This window comes from Lepidothrix coronata, unplaced genomic scaffold (genome assembly GCF_001604755.1).
Source record: "Lepidothrix coronata isolate B3197 unplaced genomic scaffold, Lepidothrix_coronata-1.0 Scaffold1, whole genome shotgun sequence".
Classification (NCBI taxonomy): domain Eukaryota; kingdom Metazoa; phylum Chordata; class Aves; order Passeriformes; family Pipridae; genus Lepidothrix; species Lepidothrix coronata.
The window spans coordinates 2,691,736-2,703,096 of record NW_016690181.1 but is presented as its reverse complement, the minus strand read 5'-3'; positions in this window follow the sequence as shown (position 1 = coordinate 2,703,096).

Genomic DNA, 11,361 nt, shown 5'->3' with positions numbered 1-11,361 from the left:
TGTGAGAGCACAGCACCCCTGGAAGTGGGGGCAACCCCAACCAGAAGTCAGTGAGAACCTTTCTACTGAGTTCAAAAGCCAGGCTCTTACTTTAATATCTAAATAAAGCCTTTAGGTTGCTAGCTATAGGCCTTCAGTCTTGATAGTCTGAGCCTGGTTGGGTGCATTTAAAGCATCCTTCTCTGCAGATATTAACAGTCATATTTTGTATTCATATGTTCATATTTACTGCATTCATAAGCAGTGGAGATGTCGATGCAGCCCAAGCCCATTTCCCACTTTGTCATCTGGTCTAGGCCAGTCATCTTTGCACTGTCTAAAGTCAATTGAAGGAGAAAGAGAGGTATTTCCAAAGGATAATTCATTCCATCCCAAGACAAATGGTGTTAGCAAGGAGAGGATAGGTCAAAACGCTATTTGAAGATGCCTCCATGGTCTACTGGGAAACACAGACAACTGACTTAGACTAAACACCCATCTGCTAAATAAAAAAGGGGTGAATCCTACCATCGTGGTCTAAACCAATAACACGATCCAGATGTGTAGAGCGGTAAGTGACCAGATGGTGAATTTATCATACTACAGTGTAGTTTCTTGTAATATAAATGCAGGCTGATGAAATAGTTGATTTGCTCAACAGAATGCCTCAGCTTCATTACAAGAGCTAGTCTGGAGCCATTACAACTTGCCATAGGGCCCTGTATATATTTTCAGAAAATATGATGATCTGGGAATGAAAGATTATGTGCAAGCAATAATTTTTGGTCAATAAATCTATGGTTCTCTGTTCTGAAAAAGAATCCCATTTTTTCCACACTACGTGCAGAAATTATTTTTAATGCCAAATGATATTTAAATTAACAAACCCACTACAAGACTACAATACATTAAAACTACTAAAGATAGCCTCTCCCATCTATTCTCCTGTGCTTCAGTAGCAATGGTTTTATTTTGAACTAGTAAAGCAGATTTTGCTACAAGCCTCTTTGGGTCAGAGAGGTACCAAAATGCTTCAACAAACCTACTTCTGGTACTCTGGGGACTCTGAAAATAAAGAAGAGGATGAAAATGTAAACAAAAAAAAGAAGGCTCCGTGTGAATCATTCTACCTGTTGGGATCAGTTCTTTACTGCTTAAGCATGGGTAGACCAAAGTCAACATGCCCTAAGGGGACACAGTTTAGATCCAGACTCATGACTCATTTAATCTCCCTTGTTACCCAAGGCAGAGGCATGGCAGATCCCATTGTCTCCCAGTCCTTCAGTGCACGTGTCCCATTGGTCCAGCTGCCTCACAGCTTGAGGCAGGCACAGTGGCCCCAAGACCTGCTCACCTCCTCGTGATGCATACAGCAAGTACACATCTTTGATGTCTCCTTCCAACACAGATGTGTGACAGTGAGTAGGACCAAGCCTGCTGGAGAGCAAAGACCCAGCATGGATGATCCCACACAGCCGCAGGGAGACCTGGCAGGTTGCCTCTAAAGCACCAAAAGAGATGTCCTTCAAGAGAAGGTGTACCTTCTGTGGAAGATTCTCTATGAACAAAATGCCTGGTCACTTGTAAGCAGCAAATGCCAGCCCAGTTCTGCCCCACCATTTGCTGAGGATGTCTGGGCAAGCACTGCAGAGCCAAGGCCCTCATAAATGCACCTTCCTCAGGTTGATCCTGCTTCTGGGAAAGACTCTGAAGATGTGCATGTTCACAGATGTCCACAGAGGATCTTTTTTGATATATGCTGTCTGCCCAGGGACTTTTCCACTCAAGGAATTTTTTCCAGCTGTGTGGAAACAAGTAAAAGTAGGCATTTATCCAACATTTTCAGAAGAAGTTGTCCTTGCATTAGTAGCTGGCATTGCTTCATTAAAGAAACATTGTGTTGAAAATGATGTAAAAATTCTTTGGTCTATTAATCATTTAGTTTACATAACTTCGTAGCTTTTAAAGGTTTTATGCAATGCCAGAGCTCAGAAAAGTGACTCTGCATGTGGAAACGCAAATTAGTGATTCAGGTAACTGATGACTGCATCTCCTGAGTCATGCCTTTCCACCAGCAGTGGATCCACCATCCCCAACAGTGGCCTACTGTTCTTGCTTTGTATCTACTTATTAAATAGTCTATCCATTCAAATGCAGCCATTCTTTCATCCCTTTCTGTCCCCCCTGTCGAGCTTTTCTTCCTAATAGCCCAAAGGGGAAGAGCCTAAAGGACTGTCACCGGGTAAGAATGAAGATGTGTTGGAGATTTCAAAGATAACATTTGAGAATCAGTGGACATCTGGGCTATATAACATGACTGTCAAGAGTAATGCCCTCCAAAAGCCATTCTAGTCCTGAAGGCAGCTCCCACTGCTACTTCTGTTCACACCATCTCTCTGCTAGCGCTGGTGTGTCATCTCTAACAGACCTGGGACTCAGAGGAAAACTCCCTCAGAAAGTACTTCACGGACTTTGTTGCTGTGTGATGGATAGTTTAGGGAAACAATATTCTTCTGCCCAGAGGATGCCATGAAGCATGAGATCTCATGGTCCTCAAGCCATAGCATTACCAAAGCAATAAGAGGACCTGGTTTTAGTGGTTTTGTTTGTCTGTGTGTGTTTTATCTTGACCTGCAAGTTTCTATGTGGCAGGAGGGCTAATGAGGGATACTCTAAATGGTGGAATTTGGACGGTGGGATGTGGAGAAATACGAAAAGAAGGAGAGTGAAGGCCAGAATCTCCTCTTGAAAACACATATGAATGTCTACTCTTCTAATTACCTTCTGTTACAAAGAATTTGATAAATTAGAGACAGAAAATATCTCGAGACAAAGTGGCTTAGTCTCAACCAGTAATACTATTTTGGACACTTGTTTTTAATATTTCCAGCAGAGTAGTTTTAAATGACACTAACACCTTTTTCCTCCTGAAACTGTCCCATACGTTGCATGTCAGATGTCAGGAGGAACTGTTAACCTCCATCAGCCATCTCAACACATCCTCTTTGCAGTCTTGCAAACAGCCCAGTCTATACTTACACATCAGTTAGCCAAGCTAACTGCAAAGTATAAAAATTATAATTAATTGATGTGATTGTCTTTCTCATGGCTTCACTCCTCTTTTGGTGGATGAGAGAGGAGAGTCAGGCAGTGTCTGTCCCTGTAACTCCCTTATAATTTTTACTCCTATTTTTTTACTTCTTTTTCCTCCATATATTTTGCTTTTCTTTACACCTTTATAAGCAGCAGCCAGTGTGCAGGGCCAGGCACAAGGCTGCAGATGTTTAGACATGCCACAGCTGAGCAATACTTCAGATGTGACTGTTTAACCTCACACAACCTGCTGACACCACACTGCTTCCTGCAGGGAATATGGGAAAGGGGAAATGACTCCTGCTCTGGTCAGCCAGTTTCACCAGCCAGCCAGCTGCTCCTTTGGCTCTCACATAGCCATGTGAATAGGAGTGTGCTCCCCTGCACCACGTGCCCAGGAGAAAAGCAAGCAAGGACTGACACCACAGAGGTAGTTTCTCCACTAGCAATGTACTCTGATGAGGGCCAGGAGCCCTGGGACTCCCTTTTATGGAAACCAATAATAATTGAAATGGTTAAAAAACATATCTTGACAGGACATGCTTCTTGCCTCCACTTACAGAGGCAGAGCCCAATGACATCTTGAGGGTGTGAAGCAATGCCACCTTCCCTCAAGGCTGTCCTCCTGGGCTTGCTGTGTCATTACCAAGAGACTCTAGAGCATGGCAGTGCTAGATGAGTCCAACTTAAGGCTGTAGAGGAAACCTTTCACTCTAGCCTACTCCCCCTTCTGTCTTGTTGACCCCTCCCAAACCCCAAAGTGTGGTCTGTGCATTTCTCTTTTGAGACAGATCACTTTTTTATTAATTTTACAGTAAATTACTTCCCCATTTCCTTTGTTTATAGTTAGGTGGATTCGGTGGTTTCCATCTCCATGTGACACAGCACTTGGCACAGGAGCACAGACCATACCATCATTTCATCGTATTCTGCATTGTGGACTCTTCTGAAAAGAAGATAAAAGGACTGGCTCTACACTGTCATTTCCCTTCATCCTCCTGCACTAGTTCAAATGGAAACTGCAGCCTTTCATCTTCAGTCCCTTCCTCCTTCAAGCAGGACAGCCGTAAATGCAGCAAAGCTCAGGTGTACATCCTGCTTCTAATGGCATGAATCTTGCATTCTGTTTTGGAGAGCACTGTGGCTTGCAAAGGATGAGTAGCTGGTTGTGTCCCCCAGTTTCCTCAGGAAAAGTGAAGGGAATATCTGAATTCAAGGATGAAGGGTGTACCTGCAACCTTCTGGCTGTGAATAAGCTTGGGATCATGAATCTGGTCTTCTCACTATGCAGACACCCTCTGAGACCCCAAAATGAGCAGCCTGAGCACTCATAGTCTCAGACCCCTCTCTCCCTCACAGAGAACCATAACTATAGGGTCGTCAGGCAGGATAGTGACAGAGAATGTATCCAGACTGTGAACAGGCGAAATGCACACCAGGGTAGACAACCTCACTTTCCCCAGGGCTGGAAAGAGAGAGAGGGAGGAATTTTTACTTCAGTGTAATAAAGTAAAGCAGTCAGAGCTCAGATGCATATATCAGACCAGGCCTTCCCAAGGGGCTGGAATAGGCAGGGAGCAGGCAGTGAAATTGCCCATGTTCCCAGGCAGAGGAACAGGTGCTGTTCCCCCCTCTGGGTGAATCACAAATTTACCATCTAGTCCTTTATCCTCCAGTAAAGACTCTCAATTCTCACATCTCTCACACTCTTAAGTATTGCTCCAAAATAATAAGAGAATAATAACAAATGCAGAGGATAATAATTGCTCTCAAACAAAGGATACTTGTTGCCACCCTGAGACAAGGCAAGTTACCATACTGTCAGCTCAGTAAAGGCAGCATCTTCTCCCTACCCTTCCTCTCCTCTGTCCATTCCCCCTGCTCCTAGGGCTTCAGGCCCCTTGCTGAGAGCAAACAGCTGGCTGTCACTTTTTGTATTTCTTGGCTTTCTGTGGCTTGGGTCCCAGCCTTAATGTCATTTCAATGCCATTTTTCTTCTGTGCTAAATAGCAGGTCTGAAAATCTCCACCTCGCTGCAGACAGCACATGTGGCAAGGATCCTGCCATGCCCATGCCAGGTGCTTTTCTTCCTAGGGACCTGGTCAGTGCCAGTCCCCGAGGGCACACATTCAAGCAAGTTAGTGTCTCTATGGAGACCTCCCAGCTCCCTCTTAGCAGTCCCTCCCTTCTCTTACAGCTTTCTGTTTATTGTAAACAGCATCCCCATCTTGGCTGGAGATGGTAGCTCTCTGCTTTGCCCCAATCACCTGCCCACCCAAGTTGCTTTGCAGCCTGCTGTTGCCTGGGAAAACAGCAACACTATCCTTTGAAAATAACCTGCACATGGCAGAGGGCTCTTTTCATTACTGGATTGCTTTTTCTTTCCACACCCCTATTATGGGATTTGCCTGGGTCTCTCATGGCAGCTGCAGCGTTACGCTGCCAACTAGGATTGTGTTTTTGTGTGTGAGGAGAGTGTTCAGGGAGTGTTTGTAGGAGGGAGGCTGAGGGCTGCAACCTCTAAACCCTGCTCCTTCCTCCAGCTGCATCATCCCATCACAGGAAAGGCAGTGGTGTGCCCAAGCCTGGACTACTGAGTAGCTGTACAGCCCTTCCCCTCACTCACATCCACAGCATGCCTTAATCCCACCTGAGCAATTGAGAAAGGGGTCTGAAATTTTCCCAGGTATTCAGGATTCACCTGCTTCTTCAAGCTCCATAGAGTCCAAAGTTTCCATTTCCCATCCAGTATCTTCCATCCATCTTCCAACGCCCACCACAGATGAGGGAGCCCCATAGCTAACAACGTTTTTGTCATGGTCCTCCAGTAACAGTACAACTCTACCTTGTCTTTAGTGTGGTCATGAAGATCACCCACAGCTGGGAAACACTGCCCTCTCCTTCAGGATTTTTTAAAAGAAATTTGGGGGAAAATGGTGAGAACTAGGTGCATCCGTGTTTCTCCCTAATCTATCACCCTACTCTCCAATGCAGACAGCTGGCACATTCCCTTTGTATCACTACAATTCCTCTGCTTCTGACACTATTTTGAGGATGTATGTTCATACCAATTAACTGTCCCAAAACAATTTCAGGTCAGCTCAGGTCCCTGTCCCCCTCTCCAAGCAGAGGAGGAGCACCAGGCTTTCCTACACCAGGCTACGTGTAGCTTGTATGTAAGAAAATGCTGGGAAGATTATGTGCATGTAATGTTCAAGTTGTACCTGGTCTTCAGAAGGCCTTGAAACCATCGCTTCATCACTTGGTGCCTCAGTTTCCCTCACTGGAAAATAAAAATGACATTTTTCTCCTTTCAGAAGTATTTTGATGCCTTTAGCAAAACACAAGCTGGTAAAATCTCTATGAATGGACGAAAAGTTGCATCTGTAGTTTCCTGTAACAGGAAAAGCACTATGTTTTTGGAGCTTGCCACTGCCGTAGCAGAAAGCAAAAATCCTTCTAAAATTGTCCTGGGGCAGAGTTTTGTCACCCAGCTTCTCTTAAAATAGCACAAACCAGTAATGCCAGTATGACTTACCATGCTTCCAGCTCACCATGCTTTGCTTCATCCAGACAGCTCCCAGAGGTGCGTGTGCTGCTTCTGACCCATGGGCATGTGTACCTGACCTGCACACAGGCCACAGAAGTGCAGATTCACAAAACATAGCAGGAGGGAGATCTATGCAAAGTCCTGTCTGGCAGCTGGCTGTAAGGGGACCCGTCCCAGCGCTTGGCACACACCATGTGTCACCTAGACACTGAGCATCACAGGTGTGTAGGAAGCAGTGCGTAAAACATGATTATGATTAAATAAAATCTGTGTGACAGGGATTAAGCTATTCTGGCTGTTTCTGAACTGGGATTTGCGGAGAAACTGATGCTGAAAGACAGAAATTGAGATGGAGAATGGAAATCCTGGTGGCAAGCAAAGTTCTTCCTATGAAACAGTTTCAGAAGGACTGGAAGAGCCTCTCCACCTTCAACAGCTGCCTCCAATTAAGTCAAACAGAAACACTCCTGCTTATTTTGGTTTTTTTTGTGACCAAAATGTTCAGCGGTAAGTTTATGTGCCTCAAAGTTGCAGAGGACCAAGTGCTGCAGGTCCCGCCAAGGTGGTGGATGCAGATCACAGTCTCTCACATCACTGTAACAGGCAGATGATCATACCACTGACAAACCTGGGGGCAGTTCTCCCGTCCTGCAGTTTGATCAGTGTTTGGGTACATACAAAGAGCTGAGGCACTCACATAGTGACTCCATACTCTTTGCTCCATGAACATGTAACCCACTTCCCCCAGGATCATTGCTGCCTGTCAGCCCCTCTATAACATCTGCCCCACAAGAGCTACAGATGCCCCCATGCAATGCAAAAAAGACCACTAAGCGGACACAACATCAACAACAATTCATGTGGAGATCTTTGGGAGAAACAACCACTGCTTTTGGAAGAGTGATGTTGGAAGGTCTCTCTTCCATTCTCACGTTCTTGCTCCTAGGACACTCTCATCATTAAGGTTAGGATGCATTTTCAGGGAGAAGAGAAAAAAAAATAGTGAGATCTTTCAGTTACTTTCACCTCCAAGTCAGAAATAAACTTCCCTACTTTTACTGTTCAAGACAGATTTTTCCTATGCTTTAACTAAGTCTTTTTGCCTGATCTGTACTCCGATCTATAGCACATGGTCAAACTATTCAGTGAAAGCTACATTTTACTGGTAACAAAAGAAGGCTTTTAAAGGGGAGCGTTTGTAAGTCAGTAACAAAGAAAGCAAGATCCAGAGTTTCATAGTGTCAGAAACTGACTTTCTTTGACATTAGCTGTCCAAACACTTTCGTTAGTCTGGAGAAGTCCTTTTTCTCCAGGAAAGTTCAAGTCCGTAGTGATAGTGCTCCATCTACACTCCTAGGGCAGCTCATACAGCGTAAGCTCCACTCAAAAGATGCTCATGTGGACCTCAGTGAGCCTGAATGATGCAGTCCTTCAAGTTCTGGGTGACAGTTGGGACAGTCAGAGTTTTTTCTGCACTGGTGCACTGCAACTTTTCCCATAACCTCCCCTCAGGAGAGCAGCACTCTGTGGAGGCAGTGGGAAGCAGGAGAGTCAGTGCTGACAAGTACAAACATTAATGGCTGGGCAAATCAGGTCCTTCACTTACTTAAAGTAGGCCGGCCCATAGTTCAGTGCTTGACTGGATAAGTGTCTCTCCTAGCCAATATTAATGGAGGGCAAGTCATTCTGCCAAATCCACTGGCCTGGTTGAGCCAAACTCTATGGTTTCATGAAGCAATCCTGTCATTGAATGTGGAAAATTATCACCCTCAGGCAGAGAAAAAGGTTATAAGAATGGACATACAAGTGAAACATAGATACCAAAAATGGTGAAAATTTATGAGATCACCTTGTCCTTCCCCCACACTTAGTCAATACAGGATTGTTCCCTGCTGGACTCCAGAACAATGCTACTTAACCTAGATGCAATCATACTGCAGGAACTGCCAAACACAATGCAATGAAGACCAGAGAATGAGCTCATATGAGTTAATCCAATTCCTGAAATAAAAAAATTCAGGGCTCATGTCTCCATCCTGCAACGTTCTCTTCTACAGCCTTCTACATATGCGCTAACAGTCAAACACAAGCTGGAGCCACTGGTGGGCTGCTGAAATAACCCCAAGCTGGGAAAATGCAGCACAATGTTATCCACAAATGCTCTTGCTACTGAAACTGTTACTTAGTTTAGGTGGAATCCATAAACCTTGTTATTCACAAACATTCAGAGAGCACAGCTTTATTTCCAAGAATGCTCATGGAAAGGAAATCCATTGTGTAGGCCAACATGAATAGACCCTCAGTGCACAGTTTGTATGGGAAGCATCCAGGTGGCCAGTGAGAAAATAGCTTCTTATCAAGTAAAGTAATGCATTGAAGCTACCAATGATTCCCAAGAAGTTAGAAGGCATCCCCATCTGTGAGGCATACGTCACCCCAAGAAGGGTCTGAAACAATGCTGCACAGCACACACACAGCAGGAAAGTCAGTCACACTGCGGCAAGTCCTCTCCACAAAATCCACCACCAACCAGAGCGTTCACACTCTCTATTTGCAAGTCATGTCCAGAGCCACAAAAACACATTTAGAGTGTAGAAAGGAGCATCCCAAATAATCTTTGGACTGCTATCTTACAGTGCCTTATATATAACAGACCTTAAAACAAAGGGTTAAAATGCATTGTAGAGTCCACTGAAACATTTTCCTGGAATTGGCCTGGGCAGCAAACACATCTCCTCCTCCTTCTTAAAATCATGTAGCTGATAGAAAGCAGAGTCTTTCATCACTATTTTGTATGCATAATTAGGTTTAATTTGCAGAGCAATGAGTCCTTAGTTTGTAAGTAAGTACACACACACACAGAGTATGTTCATTTTTGTGACTGATACCCAGAAACACAATTCCTCAGCCAAAGTTTGGGCAGCAAATACAAAAATGCATTTTGATAATACTGCTCCTGGAGTGCAAGAGCATGCACAAAAAAATATGCACTGGGTGCAACACATTGTAAATAGGAGAATAACTAAAATAAACAAATACATGTAATTTCATCTGGGTCACAAGTTGACTCAATGTGACATTTCCTTTTGCAGTGAAGAACATTGGAGGAAGAGAGCCTATTTATACATACTGGAATATATTTGGGTAAGTTTTTTCCTAACTGTCTTGGCTATTTTTGCAGTTAGCCTGTCTAAGAGTTTAGAGGCTTAAGATCCAGATTTTCTTTCTACTTGAACTCACAGGATCATAATTCATAGTCCTTAAAAAATTACATTGCTGTATGGCTGTAAGCAATAACCTCACCATGTGATCTTGCCCCAAAATCGAGAGGTTAGTCTGCAAACAGTAGCTCTAACTTCAATACTACCAGCTTTTTAAAACATGAGACAACCTTCATGTTTCTCATGTTTGCTTTCTTGTCCTGAGTGATGCTTTGCAGCTGTGTCTCTTCCAGCAGCAGGGCAGCCAGGGCTCCCTGGGGAGCCCATTTACACTGTTGCTCTTGAATGGCTAAAGTGGGAACACGCGTCCTGTGTCTCTGGACACACAGGGCTCACACACACAGCTCTGTGAAGCCCTGTGGGTGGTTTTCATGGAAGAGAAAACGTTAGCTAAAGTTCCTCTTGCTCTGCCTGCCTCGTACAGGGCAAACATAGCCCTGGTCTCAGACATGTCCCTCATAGAATCATAGAATCAACCGGGTTGGAAAAGACCTCTGAGATCATCAAGTCCAACCCTTGATCCACTACCGCCGTGGTTACTAGACCATGGCACTAAGTGCCACATCCAGTCTCATCTTAAAAACTTCAAGGGATGGTGAATCCACCACCTCCCTGGACAGCCCATTCCAATGTCTGATTACTCTCTCTGTAAAAATTTTCTTCCTCATATCCAACCTGAACCTCCCCTGGCACAGTTTAAGATCGTGCCCCTGAGCTAAGCTCCCTGAGCTGGGCATGGTGCTGTGGTCAGGACCGAATGTACACATGGGGGTCACTGTGCTGGAGGTTACCTACACCAGAGCAGAAGGGAAACAGTGAAAGCTGCTAAACTCCTTGTGCAGGTTTCCATCCAGAGCATTCAAAGCACCTTGCACAGCAAATAGGAATCACAGGGAGGGACAGGGAATAAAAGAGGTTGACCTAGTCATCCAGCGAGACAGCCGGCTGCAGAGTACATGTTTGGAGGGCCATGTCAGGCTGGAAACATCACAGGATCCTACATAGAGTCAGTCATTTACTGTGCACAGCAGCAGAGTATAGCAAGAACAAATAACATGTGAAATCCTACAGAGAAAGCCAAGCCTTGCTCTGGGCTAGGCACCCCTCTGTGGCCCTTTGGGAAGGTGGAAATGCAAAACCAAAGCTCACTGTGAAATATAATGTATGACTGTGTTGAGGGAGTCGGAGGAATCCAGAAATAGGCTTTTCTTTTAACAAGGAGTTGAGGGAACACTGGCCAAAGCAAGCAAATGCCCAGAGCTTCCTGTCCACAGAGTGACGGCTGCAGAACTGAGCAAATGAGATTATAGTCATCAACAGCTCATCAGCCCTGTGACAAGGGTAAGAGTAATCACGTCTGCTTAACATAGGACCTGAGACAGGCCGAGTGCAACTACATCAGTGCTGGGAACAGCACAGCAAGCCTCTGCCCCAGGTCTCCAGGGTTCACACTAAACAGGGCCAAGAGTGGGCAAGGCCATCCATCTGAGCCAGGCAGCAACAGTAGAGGAGACAGGA